Below are 19,185 nucleotides of genomic sequence, written 5' to 3' on the forward strand. Positions count from 1 at the left end.
ATGTGCTTATTTTCTGATAAAAATCTACTTTCAGATTCTCTTTCAAGACATTTGTGCTTCCTTAATAATATGATCATATTTTAGATGTGGAATGTAGTTCAGGTATTTAGGCTACATGCTTATCTATAATCCTTTTAAAATAACTCAAACTTCTGCTGTCATCACCATAGCCCTATACCGATATTTTGAGATATCAACAATTCCTCTATAATACATTCATTCAGAAGCAGGAATCCTGAGTTGAATGTCTTCAGGGCTGTTCAAAATGGCAATATCACAGTGGTCTATTGGCACCTTGTCCATTGAGTGTCACAAAATCTCAATGAAAACTATTCATCTTGATTTAGCTATGTGGTTTTTAACTCTTACAACAAAAACTAGCAGAGCCAATGTGACAGAGAACTTTTACAATGTACTTTTATTTCTCTCAAATGTTTTGAGATAATATGTCTAATGTAAGCACTAGAAATCTTTGAACCATTGGATGTTTTTAAAAATATGGACACTCTATAAAAGCATAAGTGTATTTTTTTCATAAGTTATGATAAACTTTGTCTACCTTAAATCTTGAGTTTCTTTTGTTTTGGATGCTTTGATAGGTAACTGTGGATTCATTGGAGAAAGGAAGGTTTAAGCTGACCCATGAAGGATGAGTACTTACTTATCATCCTAGTCAAGTTAAGGTGGGGAGGAATATTTCATAAAGAGATAGTACCTCTTTCAAAGATTAGAAGGTAAAAAATATATAGCAGGTGCAAAAAAACTTAAATACATTCAATAAAGCTATATTGTAAAAAATTAAAAAGGGTAGTTTATATCAAAATGAGCCTGAATATTCAAGTAGAGACTGAGAAAACAAAAGAAAATTTTGTGAGCAAGGATGTGGAGACTTTGTTTTGACTGGTCTAAGGCCTATGATGTGCTGTGGAAGAATTCTGTCACACGTTAAAATGGAGTTTCAGAAGGAGAGGAGAAAGAGATAGGGCCGGGAAAAGTAAAATATTTGAAAAAATAATGACAAATTTCTCAAATGAAAGAAAAGCAATAATTATGCATCCACAAAGCTCAAGGAACCTAAGTAGGATAAACACTCACACAAAACAAATATATATTTGATATATGTACCAAACTGATGAAAGAAAATTATGGAAAAAAGCAAGAGAAAAATGGCACATTCATACTGGAAAACAACATCATGATAAACATCTGAATATGACCAAAAAAAAATAGAGGTAAGAACAGAATTGAATGATAAATTGAAAGTGCTTGTAAATAAGAAGCAAAACAAACAGACAAAGCAGTTATCTAAGAATTCTATATGCAGTGAAACTATCCTTCAGAAATAAATGAAATGAGCACATTTACAGATAAATAAAAATTGAAACAATCCAATTTTATCTTCCTTGTATTATACAGAATTCTAAAGGAACTTCAGTCTGAAGGAAAATGACAGCAGATGGTAAGAATGATCAATGGGAAAGAGCGTTGAAAGTCATAGTATGTCAGTAGACACATACATTCACACACACATATATATGCATGTTTTTCACATACTCACACACGTATATATGCATATTTTTCTTCCATTAATTTCTTTTAAAGAATGAAAATATAAAAATCTTGTTGGATATATAACATAAATAAATAGACATAATACATATGCCAAAAATAGCAAATAAACTATTAAGGGAAATGGAGCTGTACTAGTGAAAATTTACTATACCTCCCAGATTTAAATCAAGAGTAACCTGAAATAGATTGTGATACATTAAATATGTATAATGTAATCCCTAGGGAAATCACTAAAACACACATACATCCATGCACTCTTAATAGTAAAAGAATACATAGAGTAGGATGATGTAACATTTAGAAATGTATGTCCACATAATTACAGAGTTTGAAAATATGTGAAGTAAATCCTAAGAGAAAGGAGAAATAGACAATTCAATAATGATAGATAGATATTTCAATAATTTCCTCAGCAGTTGAAAGACCAAGAAGATAAAATATCTCTATGAGTATAGAAATTAGAACAACATTGACAACCAACTTGACCTAATTAACATCTGTAGAATACTGTATCCAACAGCTCTAGAATATACATTTGTTCAAGTGTATATTAACCAGTGTATACCACATGCTGAGTCATAAAATAAATCCTATTTAATTTAAAGAAGCCAGCCCTGGTGGTCTAGTGGTTAAGATTTGGTGCTGTCACCACCACCACCTGGGTTTGTTTTCCTGGTTAGAGAACCACATCACCCACCTGTAGTTGTCAAACTGTGACAACTGCATGTTGCTAAGATGCTGAAAGCTATACCACAGGTATTTCATATATGAGCAAGATCATCCATAGTGGACAGGTTTCAGTGGAGCTTCCAGACTAAGATAGACTAGGAAGAAAGACTTGGCCACACATTTCTGAAAACATTGGCCACGAAAACCCTATGAATAGCAGCGGAGCATTGTCTGATACAGCACCAGAAGGTGAAAGCATGGTGCAAAAATATCGTGCGGGGTTCTGCTCTGCTGTACACAGCATCACTAGGAGTTGGAACTGATTCGGGGGCACTGATAACGAAAAACTTAAAGGATTGAAGTTGTATGGTCTCTTACCACCGTGGTTTCAAATTACAAGTCAATAACAAATTTTAAAAATCCACAGATAAGTAGAAATTAATATATTTCTAAATAAGTTAAAAAAACAGTATAAATTAGAAAACACCTCAAATTAAATAATAAAAGACAAAATATCAAAATCTATGGGATGCAGCTAAAGGAGTGCTTAAAGGGAAACTTATAACATTTAATGCTTGAATTATGAAATAACAGTGATTTAAAGTTAGTACTCTTGTTTCCATCATGGGAAATTAGAAGGAAAAAAGCAGTTAAAACCCAAGTCAGGCAGACAGAAAGATAAGCACAAAAAAAGATCTGAGCAGACATCAATGAAGTAGAAAAAGAAAAAGGAATACATAAAAATCAGTAAAAATCAAAAGATCTTTAAAAAACTCAATAAATTGGATAAAACTTTGCCTAAATGATTAATTGAAAAATGCTAATTTCAGGGGGCCAGCGTGGTGGCCCAGCAGTTAAGTTCGCACATTCTGCTTCAGCAGCCTGGGGTTCGCCAGTTCAGATCCTGGGTGCAGACATAGTTGTGGGTCCTTCTAGTTGTGGCACGTGGGACGCCGCCTCAGGATGGCCTGATGAGTGTTGCCATATCTGTGTCTAGGATGCGAACCAGCGAAACCCTGGGTCGCCGCAGTGAAGCACGCTAACTTAACCACTCTGACATGGGGCCAGCCCCCCATAGCCAGTAATTTAATCAAAAAATTTAAAGAAATTATAATTTTATTAAGAATTCTGGTAAATACCTAGCTCTCTTATAATAAAGTGACAATTTTACCCAATCTTATACATGGTATAATTTATATAACATGGTAACATAAGCATTTGTCATTTAATGAAATAAATACCTCAATTAAAAGATATGACTTTAGGCTAGAGGAAAAAAAGGAAAGCTCTTCTGTTTACAAGAGACAAATGAAATACAAGGACATAGACATATTAAAAGTAAAAGAATGGTGGGTAAATTATCATATTTTCCAGCAAGTATTTATTCTTTTTCTCCCTAAACGTTAGGAGAGTATTATACTTCTCATTACAATGATGTTGAGCTTGCAATATTACTCACAGTGGCCAATAAAATGTGCATGAATATGACTTTTGCTCCACTTAAGCAGAGGCTTTAAATATGTTTTTATGACTTCTCTTGATGTTTCACTTTTAGTCCCATCACCACGAGAAGAGCACATCCTAGATAGGAGCTGCTCCTTTAGCAAGGTGTCTGACCTAAAAAAAGACATGTGAAAGAGACTTACATCTATCCTGGATGGAGCCTGGAGCAGTGCCATCACAGCTGACTGACAGACTCATGAACGTATAAAATATATTTATGTACTGAGTCACTGAGATCTTATGTGTTGTTTTTTATGTGAATAAAAAAGCAAACCTGATGTTATGGGTTGAATTGTGTCCTCTCAAAATTCATATGTTGAAGTCCTAACCCCCCCAGTACCTCACAATATGGCCTTACTTGAAGCTAGGGTCATTGCAGATGTAATTAATTAAGATGAGGTCATACTAGAATAGAGTGGGCCCCTAATCCAATGTGACTGATGTCCTTGTAAAAGGGGAAACTTGGACACAGACATGAACATGGGGAGAAACTCAAGTGAAGATGGAGGCAGACCAAGGTGATGCTTCTACAAGCCAATAAACACCAGATTGCTTGCAAACCACCAGAAGCTGGGAAAGAGGCATGGAACAGATTCTTTCTCACAGCTCTCAGAAGAAATTAACCCTGCTAAAACCTTGATCTCACACTTCTAACCTCTGGGACTGTCAAACAGCAAATTTCTGTTGTTTAAGACACCCTGTCTGTGGTACTTTATTACAGCTGCTCTAGAAAACTAAGACATCCGGTAAATTTAAACTAACAGCAGACAAAGCAGACTTTGAGCAAAAACTATTAGCAATGAAGAGAGATAATTCACAATGAATAGAGGATCGTTACACAAGGAAGGTATACAATTCCAAATTTAAATACTAAGGTATCATCTAATACCATAGTTTCAACATGTATAAAACAAATTCAAAAGTATTAAAAAAATGTTAAGCCGATTCTTTATTTGTAGTGGATGACATCAGCACAACCCTTTCAGTTAATGATGGGAAAGCAGAAAAAATCTAAACATGAATATAAAAGGTTTCATACACATGATCAAGAATATTGACCTAATTGATGTATATTAATAAAACAGAGCATTCAGCAATGACCAAATACTTGTTTCTTTCACTTGGACATGGATTATTTACTAAAACTGATCATTCTCCCGGTCACAAAGCAAGACCTGGTAATATCTCAAAGGGTATACAAAATTCATAGTATATTTTCAGACTACAATTGAAATTAACAGTACAGTAGAAATGAAGAACAAAAACAATAAGTAAATACTCAATGTGAATTAAGAAACACACTCTTAAATAACCCATTGGTCAAAATAGAAATCCAGTGGAAATTAGAACATTTTTGACGGAATAAAAATCAAAACATAAGATGCAAAACTTGTGAAATATGATTAAAAGCTATTTTTAGAGTGGTTGAGAGAAAACTATAGTCTTGAGCACATAAAAGGTAGGATGTATGAATATCAATTTCGAGAAGACAGAATATAAATAGTATATTAAACCAAAGAAATAAGAATAAAGGACATGCTGAAGACAAAAGCACAAATGAATGAAAAAGAAACAAAATGAACTATATTGAAAAAGCCAACAAAGCCTAAAGTAAGTTCTTTGAAATAATTAATAAAATTTTTGGACCTCTAACAAGACTAAAAGAAACATATAGACACAGTAAAAACTTGCAGTGTTATGAATGAAAGAATGGTCATCCTTACAAATCGTACAGATATTAAGAATATATTAAAATATACTATTAACAAGTTTGTGCCAATAAATTTGACAGTCCTTGAAATGGAAAACTTTCTAGAAAAACACAAATTACCAAAAGTGACACAAGAGGAAACTGAAAATCTAACTAGTACTAAATGTATTAAATATATAATGAACATCTTCACAAAAATAACACTCCAGGATTAAATGGATTTACCAAATACTCCTAAGCATTTAAGGAAAAGCAAACACAAAACTTTAAATGACTCTTTCAGATATACAAAAAGAAAGAACACTGCAAGTTCATTTAATGATGTTAGTATAAATATTATATGAAAATCTGACAAGGAAACATTATAAGAAAGAGACAATTACAGCATATCTGTTATGAATATAGATGTAAAACAAACTGAACAAAATATTATTAATCAAATCCAGCAATATATATAAGTATAATGTATCGTGATCAAGTTGGATTCGTCTTTTAAGTATAAGGTTACTTAATACTAAAAAAGTGAAATAATATAATTTACCATACTATAAAAAAAGAAACAGATCATATGAATATGTGATGGCCAAAAAGTGCCACCCAAAAGTCCGTGGAATCTGTGAATACTACTTGATATGGCTAAATATGAGATGTATGTGATTCAGTTTAGGATCTCGAGGGGAAGAGCTTATCCTGGAATATCTAGGTGGGCCCTAAATCCAATCACACTCATCCTTATAAGACAGAGAGAGAGGGAGATTCACAAAAGACACACAGAGAAGGTCCTATGAAGATGGAGGCAGAGACTGGAGTTGTATAGCCACAAGTCAAGGACGGCCTGGAGCCACCAGGAGCTGCAAGAGACAAGGAAGGATTCTGCTCTGGAGCCTTTGTACAGCCCTGATGATATCTTGATTGGAGCACTTTTAGACTTCAGAACTGTGAGATAATAAATTTCTGATGTTTTAAGCCACTAGGTTTGTGGGAATTTGTTATGGCAGTCCTAGGAAAATGATAGAGTGTCTTTGTAGCTGCAAAACGTCTGATGAAATTCAACACCCATTCACGACAAAAATAAGTGCATAGAGCACTAGGACAAAAGTCAACTTGCTTCTGATGAATAGCTACAAAAATCCTTCAGCAAGCAATGTATTTAATAATAAAATATTAAAAGTTTTATTTCAAAATCAGTATTGATTCAAATTGCCTATTAAAACAATTTTCATTCAACATTTTTATCCAACATTAAATTGGCTGTTCTAGCTAGTGCAATAAGATTTAAAAAATGAGAATTAGAATAAAGAAATGTTATGAGTATTTGCTGTTAAAGTGATTGTGTATGTAGAAAGTCAAAATATGAGAGAGATATTCTATTGAAATAGATATGTGTATCTAGCAAGGTCAACATAAAACAATCAATTATAATTATATTTAGCAGCAACTAACTATAAGAACAAGCAACTTTTTAAAATAAAACTGATAAAATCACTTTGGAAAAATTTTAACAGTATCCAATAAAGTTAAACAAATATATACAACCTATTGTCCAGCAATTCTACTCCTATGTATATATACAACAGAAGTGCATTCATACATTTACTAAATGTACATTAATTTTCATAGAAGCACTATTTTCAGTAGCCAATAACTGGTAATAAACCAAATGTCCATGAACTGTAGAAGAAATATGCTGTGGTTAATTTATAAAATAGACTATCAGAAAAAAATCATTAAGAATTATCTATTGCTATTAGAATAACATGTATAATAGTGAAGAAGAGAATACCAACATAGAACAGTACATAGTGTTTGATTCCATTTATATTATGTTCAAACACAGGCAAAATTAAAAGTATTAAAAATCAGGATAGTGGCTACCTTTGAGTTGAGTAGAAACCAGAAGAAGGCATCACGGAGCTTCTGAGTTGCTGATAGTACTCTTGATTTGTGTGTTGCTTAAATGGACTTTCACATTGTGAAAATTTTGTGCCCTGAAGAAATCAGAGCATAAAAGATTATGTGATTGATAAAGGCCTACATTAGTTCCCCAGCAATGAGAAAATGTATTACAAGAATTTAGGCAGTGAAAGAGACTAAAGGGAAGCTTTATGTCTGTTCATTGCCCTGTCACATTGGGCTGAGGGCTGAGAAATTGGGGTAATGAAGAACTCTATACCAGTGCAGACAGAATCTATGTTCCATGATAGAGTTCAGGTGGTTCGTAGGACCGTAAAGCACGAATGGCTGGGTGGGTTGTGGAATCACATTATGGAATTCCCACCTAGCCTGGTGGGAAAGAGGAGCAGGAGCAGAATGATTCCCTTATGCTGAAAAATCGTGGGGATAAGACAAAATGTCAGTTGTTACATAAATGTGCCAAGTGTAATCAAATCACTGAACTTCAGAATTAACTGTCTAGCCTTGTCTGCTATCAGAAAGTCCATAAACTCCATGAGGAATCAATATTTGTCTTTTTCTGTTGTCATTCCAGAATCGGGCTTGGAGCCTTGCATCAAATAGCCTACCTGCCAGTGTCTGCTCCTTATCTTATTAGCTCACCTGAGTTTATCTGAAGCTATTGACAGTTCACAGCCCTCTGATGGTTGCTTATAACAAGGGCCTCTGCCTCCCTTTCTTTGCCTAAGAACTTTCTCTAGCAGAGAGGGAACTTGCTGGGCTGCAACAGCCACAACAAAAGGGCAGGAAAAAGATGATACCACTGAGGCAACCCTCAACCAATGGGGAGTGGAATCAGTACATAAATGACTAAGACTTCCATTCCCCATTAGGCTGATTCTGAGGCACATTTCACACATTATCTCAGAGAGTTCTTAATGAAATTGAACCCCAATTGTCCTTTTTCGAAACCGGATCGTTGCCATACATTTTATGGTTTATCTGACTTTCCCTAATTCTTTGCTTGTATTTCTCAACTAAAATACTCGGACTTAAGTCGTTGTTCTGATCTATTGTAAGGATGGCTCCAACTAAGACAATAGGTAGGAGGGTGCTTAAACAAGGAAACTATTCTTATTACTGTCATCCCATTTCTGATGCTAGTACTGCCTTAGTGCCTCTGATGCTAGAAGCCAGCATTAGAGGATCAGTTACAAATGGGAGAGGTATGTGTAAAATAATATAAAAGAGGTGCTTGACTAAGGCAGGTTTTTTACTTGGCCAATTCTTCTCAGGACTAAATCCGTAGTCCACAGTGAGTACAAAAGGAAGATAAGGGAATAAATGACAAAGAGTTTTGCTCTAACGTTTGTCTTTAACAGATCATAAAAATGTTTATCAATAGAATGCTTAATAATTATCAATAATTTCCGTTTTATCTAAATTTTGTTCTTTTGTCTCTTTTTCCTGGAAGAATGAGGAGAAAAGAGGAAAATAAATCTGTACATTTCTGCAGTTTTCAGGATCAGTGTATTGTATTACATTTGTGGCACTGTTAGTTTATTGCATATTGAAGTTATTAGTTTAAACTTGGGTAACTTTAATTATAATATTGCCATGGTAACAGTAGCAAAGGTGACATATTAATCATCATGGTTGGCATCCAAATATGCATATTTAATCTGAACATAGCTATGATTACGATGACTTCTAATTACTAATGAAAATTAGTTAGTTTGGTTTTTCCTTAAATCTGACTGTGCACTCTGAAAATTGTTTATCTGAGCTCCTTGAAAAAGTGATAAATGGTGAGGGGGTTAGTTTTGCTACTTCAGAAATTATATCCCTCAAGGAGGCAGAAATTGTTAATGACTGTGTGGAGCTGTTTTATCAGGTGTTGACCAAGAAACTAGTTTCTGATACACATTTTTTTTTATCATTTAACTAGAGGACTGAAGGAAACGAAGTGCTCAAGTTATTTCTTTTGAAAATCATCAACATATTTTCATGAAACCTGACATTTTTACTGGTTTCAAAATGTGCTGAACTTGCAAGCTGTTGTTTGTCCCTCACAGAGAACAACAAAATTTTCTCTATTTTAATTATTTTTTTCTTCCATTTGAGGAAAATTGATTTAATGCTTAAAATAATTGTCAATAATTTAAGATTTGTAAATAAATTCTATCAAAATTTATGAGGATATTTGTTTAACTTGATTACCATCTGTCTCTTTTCCTTAGCCACAGGGGTGAAAGGGGATTTGTTTTATTGTTTTACTTCTGAAATTGCAGCTCAAAGCCCTCTTCCACATGCTCCTTAAAGAGTTGCTAGCCCAGGCATAATCCTTGCTCCTACAAAAGGTTAACAACTGAGATATTATTGTTTGGATTAGAAAAGAAACGAAGTGTAGACCGTCTGACTCACTGATGCTCAGTAGCTAGAATAGGAGGCAAGACAAGGAGAAAGTGTCCTGGGGAGCCATCCTGGAGCTCTGGCCCAAATGCTTCCTCCATTCCTGCCTCTCTCTGTGATCACATCTCCCCTTCCTTCCGTAAAGCCATCATCATCTCTCTAGAGCATTAGAACTTCTTCAAAACTCACTTCACAAATTCAAGACTTGCACCTTGAACAGTCCATTTTGCAGAATGTTATGAGAGGGTTTTTTTTTCATTTAAATTTTAGATGTTTTCTTAAGTGGGCCCTAGATTTTATTAAGCAAATGTTTTGTTCTTTGTTGCTGTTAATGAATTTTCTACTGGTTATTATTTTCCGTTTCCCTGTGATGTTTTCCTATCTCAAGTTTTTCTTTCCTTATCATAGCATCTCTTACATATTTCTTACAGGAAATCTAGATCCAATATTTTCCCCTTTCCTTTCTATTGTAGGAAAATTCATCTTATACAAATTAAAAAACATATAGAGATAAGAATATGGCAAGAGAAAATGTCACGTTTAAAGTGTCTCTATTTCTAGTAAGGAGAACATTCTGCTGTGTACCCATAATTGGAGGATGACTATGTTTCCATGTAATATAGGATTTACCTGGGCAATGATGAGTCTCTGAAAATCATTTTTCCTCAGGTTTATAAATACATAGCAACATACATACTCATTTCTTTCAAAATGGAAGAGCATTTTTCTCAACTTCCAAAGGAGATGCTGGAGATTTTCAACTTGAAGTAGTTAACAAGTGTGTCCTCTGTTGTATCTGCCCAACATCTTCAACTTGCGATGACAATATTTCCAGATCCTGAGGAGCCAAGGAACCTATTTTGATTTTTCATTATTTTACAACACTACAATTTTACTATGTATTTGTATATGGAATAGTATTTTCTCTCCATGTAAGCCCACTTACATAGAGCTGTGGTCACTGAAACAAAAACACAAGAAGCATGAAATGAGAACAAAGAAATCAGCACAGAGAAATCAAATAGTGTATCATTATCCTGGAGAAAAACAATTCATCCTTTACTATCTTATCTTTCCCGTTCCACCATATGTGTCCAGGCAATCAAATACCGAGGATAGGGCTTTGTTAAGAATGGATAGAGAACTTAATGGTAGAAGAGAGTTGAGGTGAGGAGTTTGGATATGTTGAACTGATACTCAGCATTCATTCACGTGTTCCGTAGTGTGAAAGTAAAAGAACAAAAGAACTACGTTTCCGGGCTGCCTGATAGCTAGAATTCTGGATACCAAGTAGATTGCATAGATTTCATTCTTTTTTATGACATTTGGCCAGTGAATGTGAATCAGAACCCAACTTTCTGCTGCTATAGGTGATTTATTTTTCTGATAGTCAAGGTTATGATGTTGTAGGGTTTTGCTTCAAAAGTGTTTCAATATCTAGTCTTCAGTGTTGTGGGTGTTTTAGCTTCCTGATCCCCGAATTGATTATTGTTACTTTGGTGATTATGGAGTTTTTAATATTCATCTTTATTGAATTTATTCTGAATGCACACAGGAGGTGTTCTGGATCAGAGACAGGTTTCTTACTAATCCCTTCTTAGTAAATAAGTGCCTTGTTCCCTCTTTGCTCTGGGCCTCACCTGTAGGAGGATGTATGAGAGCCAGTGGTGATTTTCCTACATGAGTATCCAGACATCCCTTAGGTGAAGGGCAAAGAAATACAGTTTTTCCTGGCTTCAGGAGGGAAGGGGGCAGATATCCTGCTCTCCTCCTGAAAGCAAATGTAATGGGGGCCTGCACCCTAAATCCAGTCGTTTCTTCTGTAAGTATAATCCCTCGCTTTTATGACCTAAGGAGTTCTGGGGCTTCATTCCTTTTGAAATATAAATTCCTAGAGAGATAGCACTTCAGTCTTCCTGACATCCTGGGGCTTAACTTAGGGACTTAGTCTAAACTGCAACCATTTGGGCCTCTCAGAGAACCAAGAGAAGTTTTATTGTCTTTTTAGGTCTAAGCCAATAACCAGACAAATAGCTGCAAATCTAATCCTCATGGTATGTGAAGAGTCTCAGGAGTCAAGGGCTCTTTAAAGGAATACTGAGTAAGGTCTCCACAGTGGTGGAATTTATTATTTATTTACTATTTTGTTTATGATAATATCTTGCTTTAATTCCAGCTTCCATATTTCCCTTTCTGATTGTGCCAGTGGCGTTAGCTCCCTGAAGTTCATCTCTGCTGTGTTCTGGAAGTTATTTCTGGAGACTCAATCTACAGGAGTTTTCTCTCTAGCCCATATTACAATGATTTTACAATCAGATAATTTCCTATGTTAAATCTTGATAAAAATACCTAGAGTGGTTTCTGTTTTTTCACTAATTTGGATTTTTTGAGCAGAGACATTTGGTGTCCTGAGGGCTTCCATCTCTGTCTTTTTCTGTTTCTGTCTCTACTCTCACTCTCATTGGGTGAGGCTTTTCTTTGGGAGTTTCACTTTAATTTAGAGAGTTGGAGGCCAGAGTAGGGCTCAGAGGAGAGAGAATATTTAACTCAATTGCCATCAACACACTTAGGGAGAGCTCTAGGTTAAAAAGACAGTGAACAAGGAGACCTGAAGATTTGATTCCAGTTCATCTATCTGTCTTAGTGAGATTGGGCAGAGGGCGGAAAGATATGGAAGAAGCTTTTGTCAATTAATGGTTTGATTTTTGCTTAAACATTCTGATTGACAAATGCATGGACCACAGCACAGCACAAAGAGACCAGGGAAAAGGGAACCTCCCCCCAAATGCTTTCTCATACACTACCAAATGTAGATTAACGCATATTTGAGTGTTTTGGAATGTTTCTTGTTTATAAAGTCGCAGTTGGCTTATTCAGATAATTACTTGTGCCTTATTTTTTTCTTCTCTCCTTTTCTCTTTTACTTTTTTTCTTTAAGTTATGTTGGAGTAGATGATTGCTTTTTCTATACATTTTTCCGAGTATAAAAAAAATAGGGCAGAACATGTAGAAAATATAAAACGTGTGAACAAAAGTTATTTTAAAAAATCACCTGGGGGCTGGCCCAGTGGCACAGCGGTTAAATTCGAATAATCTGATTCTCGGTGGCCCGGGATTAGCCAGTTTGGATCTCGGATGTGGACATGGCACTGCTTAGGAAGCCATGCTGTGGTAGGTGTCCCATGTATAAAGCAGAGGAATATGGGCGTGGATGTTAACTCAGGGCCAGTCTTCCTCAGCAAAAAGAGGAGGATTGGCAGTAGTTAGTTCAGGGCTAAACTTCCTCAAAAAAAAAAAAAAAAATCATCTGGAATGTCACAGCCAAGAGAAAAACCAATAAAAATATTTGGTATTTGTTGTGTTTCCTTTTACCAGTTTTTCCTTTTACTTTTGCTACATGTACAGATGTACAAGCACACAAAATTATGTGGTAAAATTTGCTTTGTATATTGATTTTTTTACTTAACATATTGTGAGCATTTTATTCAAACATATGTTTTATTATGGCTAAATAATACTCAACTTTTTGCAATGAACATTATCAATTTCAAGGGTTCTCACGGGGAAGAATATTTAGGCTATTTTTTCTTCATAAAAACAGTACAGTGAATTTTATAGTACATAAAATTCTGATCTCATCTCTGAATATTCCCTTAGGATAATTTTCCAAGTTGAATTACCAAGTTAAAATGTACACATCTTAAAATGTTTAATTTATATTGCTAAATTTTCTTCAGATATGTCATAATATTTTACATAAATGCTTAAGAAAAACAGTAGAGTATAAAAGCACACATTTTATCAAATTCTCCACAATAATGAGTACTATAATTCTTTATAAATGTTACATTTATTATGCAAAAAAAAAAAATGCTATTACACAGTGTCGTTCTTTCCCATTTTCTTGCTTTTTGTTGCAGTTGAATTTTATGCAATTTAAATTTTTTCTCTGAGATTTGACTATTTAAAGAATATACTCATATTTATTGGTATCTTTCTGCTTATATTTTTAGATAGGTAGTGCTCTTTATGTAGTCAGGTATTTAAACTGAGAATTTAATGTATGAGAAAACAGTTTCTCTGGAGTCCTCTTTAATTTTATTACATACCATCATTGTCGATATATAGGCTATTCTTTTTATTATATATAGCCTACTACTTTTTTTATGGATTCTAAACTTAATGTTAGCATTTTAAAATCTATTAAGAGATAAACATTTGTGTATCTATTCAACTGTTGTATTTGAGATTTTGCTTAGCTTCTAAATCCATCTGGCATTTATTTTATTGCATGTTGACAGGTAACAGACTGAGTCTAAGCATTGTATTTTGAATATTTTATCCCGTGCTCAAGGTTTTGAAATTTAAACTGTTTGAGATTTCTATTTTCTTATATTTTCCTGTTTAGCCAGTATTCTACCGATAGCTCACTGTTTTCAATTTTGTCCTTCCAAAATAGTTTGGAAGGATAGCAATAAGGTTTCAGCTTCTCCAAGAGGGTTAGGGTAGGGGGCAAGGATGTAAGTAGAAATACTAAATATGAAGCTATTAAAATCTCCAGGTAAGAGTTTGTGGTGACTTAGACTCGAGTGGTATAAATGGAGTAGATAAAAAGTAGTAAGATTCTTTATATATTTTAAGGGTAGAGGTAAGAAGTTATCCTTATATGTAGATTTTTTTAGATATAAAAGAATGTGAAAAATTGTAGATATCTCAAATATCTTTGGTCCAAACAATTGGAAGAATGGAGTTGCAATTAACTGGGATGTGGAAACCTATGGAAGGAGTGTCTTTGTGCGAGTGAGTGCATGTGTGTGTGTAGAACAGGGGTCCATTTGAACCTGTAAAGTTTGACCGTCTAGATACTCTTCATGACACTGTTGAGTACAGAGTTGGATATACACATCTGGGATTTGGAGAAAGCTGAAAATATAAATTTAGGAGTTGCATGCGTAGATGTTATTTAAAGCCATGAAGCCATATAAGAACATAAAGGAGTAATTTTATGGAGAAAAACAAAGGAACAAGGCTCAGGTTCTGGGCAGCCAAAGAGCATAAACAATGTTTTAAGGGGACTTTTCTGCAAAGGAGAGGAGAGAAATGTGGTAGAAGCTGTATGGGAACATGAACACAAAAGAGAGATTTTTCAAAAAGATGAATGCAATAACAGGATGTTTGCAAAAGCAATGCCTTCTTTACTCACATGAAATGGAAAGTTTTCTTGACTGCATTTAATTATAGCTGATTTTCAACAATTTTCACCTCATGAACATATTTTTTGAAAAAGTAGTACAGGCAGTGGAAATTTCATTTAGATTTTTTTCTCTGTTTGTACTCATAACCTCTTTGTGGATAGATTTTTTATTTTTCTTATAGTATTGTTTAGCTACTCAAACTTTCCATGTACTACAAAGTAAGAAAAGGGATGGTTTTTACCTTCTAATTAAAAGATATTTTGAGCATTGCATTAATAATGTTATAGACTTACACACTTTAAATGTATATGATATATCTTTTCCAATGCATCAGCAGTGTTTCTTTGCAAATTGTTTACTTAATACTGACGGTGTCGTTGTTTCAATAGCGGGAAAAACAAGTTGTCATAGTAGCCATGGTAACTGCTAATTTGTGAAGAATGCTATGCAACTCAATTTTAATGTTCAACCTGAATTTTGTTAACATATTTCTTTGTATTTTACCTTTTAAAAAAGTGCTAAACCAGAATATTAATGTAGGCATAGAAATATACTTAACGTGACAGATGTGAAAGTAGATTTATACAGGTGTGTTGTATTGGTGACTGAAATATCATTAGTGGCATTGCTGTCATTAATGAAGTTTTCTAAAATGTTGACACTTTTTTATTTTGAACGAAGCAAAGTATAGTTCTCCCTTGGTTTATACTGTGTTGCATTTATGAAAAATTAAGTGATATCACAATAGTTTGTGTTTAATATTCAATATCTTAAAACTACAAAAAAGCTCACTTTGTATAATATGATCTAAAATACACTTAGACTCTAGTTTTAGATAAATAAAAACATGTTATTTAAACTATGCTAATTTCTAAAAGGACAATTTTTCAGTGTAAAACTGGTATCTGTGTTGTAGCATATCTAACATTGCTGACTCTCATTCACTAAATTACACTAGTGAACCCCAATCGCTGTATCAACAGCCTTTACAAATTTCCAAAATGCCCCTTCAGTGTGAGCACTCCCAGTCAAAACCACTGACTCATTCTTTGTCCCATACAGTCAATTCTCTGAACATCTTTATGAGTAATCATGTAAAATGGCAGCTCTCATTATATTGACAATCTACTTAAAATATGTTAACCTTATCCTATTATTCTTAATATAAAGATTTAACATTTCAAGACTATGAACTGGTCTGGATCCCATCAACTCTATGACTTCTCATGGTGTCCCCCCTACCTATGTTTGCCCTATTTCAAAATTTTTTTTCTTCCAAGCAAATTTCTACCACAGGGTCTTTGCATGCGCTTTTCTTTCTGCTTGGAATTTTCTCTGCCCTTCTTTTCTTGTAGTCAACTCCTCCTCATCTTTTACTTCTTGATTAAATGACTAGTTCCTCTGGAAAGGGTTCATGAACTCAGTGATTTGGTAATCTCTCTAATTTACATTCTATCATAATTCCATGTCCCTCTTCTTTATAGCACCATTCATTTATTACATCTTTACATGAGTCATTGATTATTCTATTTCACAACAAACTTGGAGTGACTGTTTTTATTTATCCAGATCTCATCATACTGTCTAATGCATTTTAGTTTCTTAATAAATATGTGTTGAATAAGTAATAAAATGAATGAAGGAAGAAGGAACCTAACAATACAAAGAATTGAGTGATAAAAGAAGCCAAGAAGTTTTGCCTATAAAAAGAAGATGGGAAAAGTCATTCCAGATATAGAGAAGATTGTGTGTGAAGGCATAGAAATCAAGACATTTTGACACAAGCACAGAGAATACAATATAGCTAGAGTGCTACTGTAGGGATTTAAGTTTACAAGGCTCATAATAAGAAACCATTCATGACTTTCAAACAGGAGATGTTGAGAAGTCAGAAGGATCACTCTGGCTATAATAAATGATCAGAAACATGGCATGTCTAGATATAGAGAAATGGTTTACCTATCTTTTAGAATAGTCCAAGAGAGTAAATTGGGTCTTGGACTAAAGGAACTTCTGATCTGTGTTTGGGGTGGTGTAACTCAAGACGGTTATCTACAAGTTGAATTTACTTGCAGTTTTTCTCCTTTTATGCTTATAAGAGACAGAAATGCTCATATTCTTAAGAAAAAGATCACGTAAGTAAACCAAATAATTCTGTACAGGGAATTACCAACTCAATTTTGAGTTTCATATTTGTGTGAAAAAAACTTCCAATAGGATCCTAACTGACACAAAAGAAAGGCAATCAAATTATCTTTCAACTGAAGCATATAAACTGGAAATGAAAGCTACACCACAGGATCCTGTTCCATGTAGCATATAAAAAAGGTATTTAAGAGGAAATTAAATTGAAGTATATTCAGTACAATGTTAATTGATATAGAAAATGTCAATTCAGGTTGCTCATAATAGTTAGAAATGAGCAAATGATTCAAAGTAATTTGGGCTATGATGATATTGATCACTCAAATTTTTTCACTCCAATTCACTTTATACTGTGTCCTTGGGAATGTAGTAAAAGAATAATAATAAAAAAGTAATTTAAAACATACTTAATCAAGTCTTTATTTTAGCTGTTCTGGATTTCTTTTGACCTTATTAGAAAGAAATATACTTATCATAACCTTTGAAAAGTTTATGGAAGTACTACCGTCAATTCTGCACAAATAGATAATGATTTTTACACAGTAATCCACACTTATTTTTTTTATGCTTTCCCTTGATGAAAATTATAACATGTAATGCAAAAAATAAGTAAAAGTAAAGGCCTATATTACATAAAATTTATTGTACGTTAAATCTAAATTATAGGTATCAAGGTTTGCCTGAATGCTAACATATTTATTTAGTCCAGTATTTCTTATTGAAGACCAACATACTATTCAACATACTGAAAAAAGTGAACAGCAAAACAAAATGTATGAAAAAAGGGTCTTTTAGTCAAGTTAAAGAGAAAAACAATAATGATTAAGTTCCAGACTCTTCAGTAAAGATATAATATTATGACCCATGATGGCAGCATGTAAAATGAATGAAAAAAACATGTTTGTTGAAAGTTTGGGCCTGTTTGTTTCTGCAGCATGGCTGACTAATGCACCCAGTGAGAGGTTGTGTGAAGGTAGGATGTAGAGGTGTGTTTCGGGCAGAAGAAAAAGAAAATGTTAAAACTTGAGGATATGAGACCATTTAATGTCTGAAGAACGAAAAGGCCATTAGCATAGATAGAAATACTGTACAAGAAGTGTTTAGGATTATGGAGAATTTGCCTGAAGTGGTAAGATGCGAGGTGCTTAACTATTTTATAAAGTGTTTGAAGTAAGAAACATAGTACAAAAAGTTTTGAAGTAAGCAAATAAAATAGCCAGATTTACATATTAAAGGGATAGTTAGAAAATTACCTCGAAGGAAGCCAAGCATCAATCCAGACAGAAGGATATTGCAAGAAGCTAGATGAGAGATCATGGACCTGAAGTGGAAAAGTAACAGCCAAAATAGAAAGAAAGTAATAAACTTAAGAGAGTATAACACTTAGAAACAAGAGAGTATAGTACTTAGAAAATACATTACTTAAAGTTTGAAATCAGTAGGAGAGAGAGAGAAATCATGGGTGAATCCCAGATTTTTATTAGGTAAATGATGCCATCTAATAAAACATGGAGAGAAATGTAAGGTTAACATTGGGGATGGGAGGGCAAAGGTGACAATTGCAGTTTTGGATGGATTAGCTATGTACCATACGTACATCTGTAGTGAGATGTTAAGTTTTATGTGTGGTTTTGTGAGTGTATAGATGAGAAGAGAGCAGGATTAAGGACATGGTTCTTACAAAACCAGCATTAAGGAAAAGGGCAGAGGGAAACATTCTGTGAAGAAAAAAAAAGATGCCTGAACCTCAAGCGCAAAATGAGGAAATTATAGTATTGTGTAGCTAAGTAAATATCAAAGCAGACAGCATACTGAGTATACCCAAATGCGGTTGAAATGTCAAGTATAAAAGAAACCATAAAATAGCCATTGCTTTTTGTTATAAAAGAAGTTTTATGTAAGTGATAGAGAAAAATCATGGGTGAAGGAGTAGGAAATGAAGACCTTTCCAAAGAGTTTACCAAATCTGTCACTAAATTTGGCTCTAAAGAGAAGCTCAATAATAGGATGGGAAGATAAAAGTGATTTGGAGCCAAGCGACTTAATAGATTTGTTGTTGCTGTTCTGGAAATGACTCGATACTAA

This window comes from Equus caballus, chromosome 17 (genome assembly GCF_041296265.1).
Source record: "Equus caballus isolate H_3958 breed thoroughbred chromosome 17, TB-T2T, whole genome shotgun sequence".
NCBI lineage: Eukaryota > Metazoa > Chordata > Mammalia > Perissodactyla > Equidae > Equus > Equus caballus.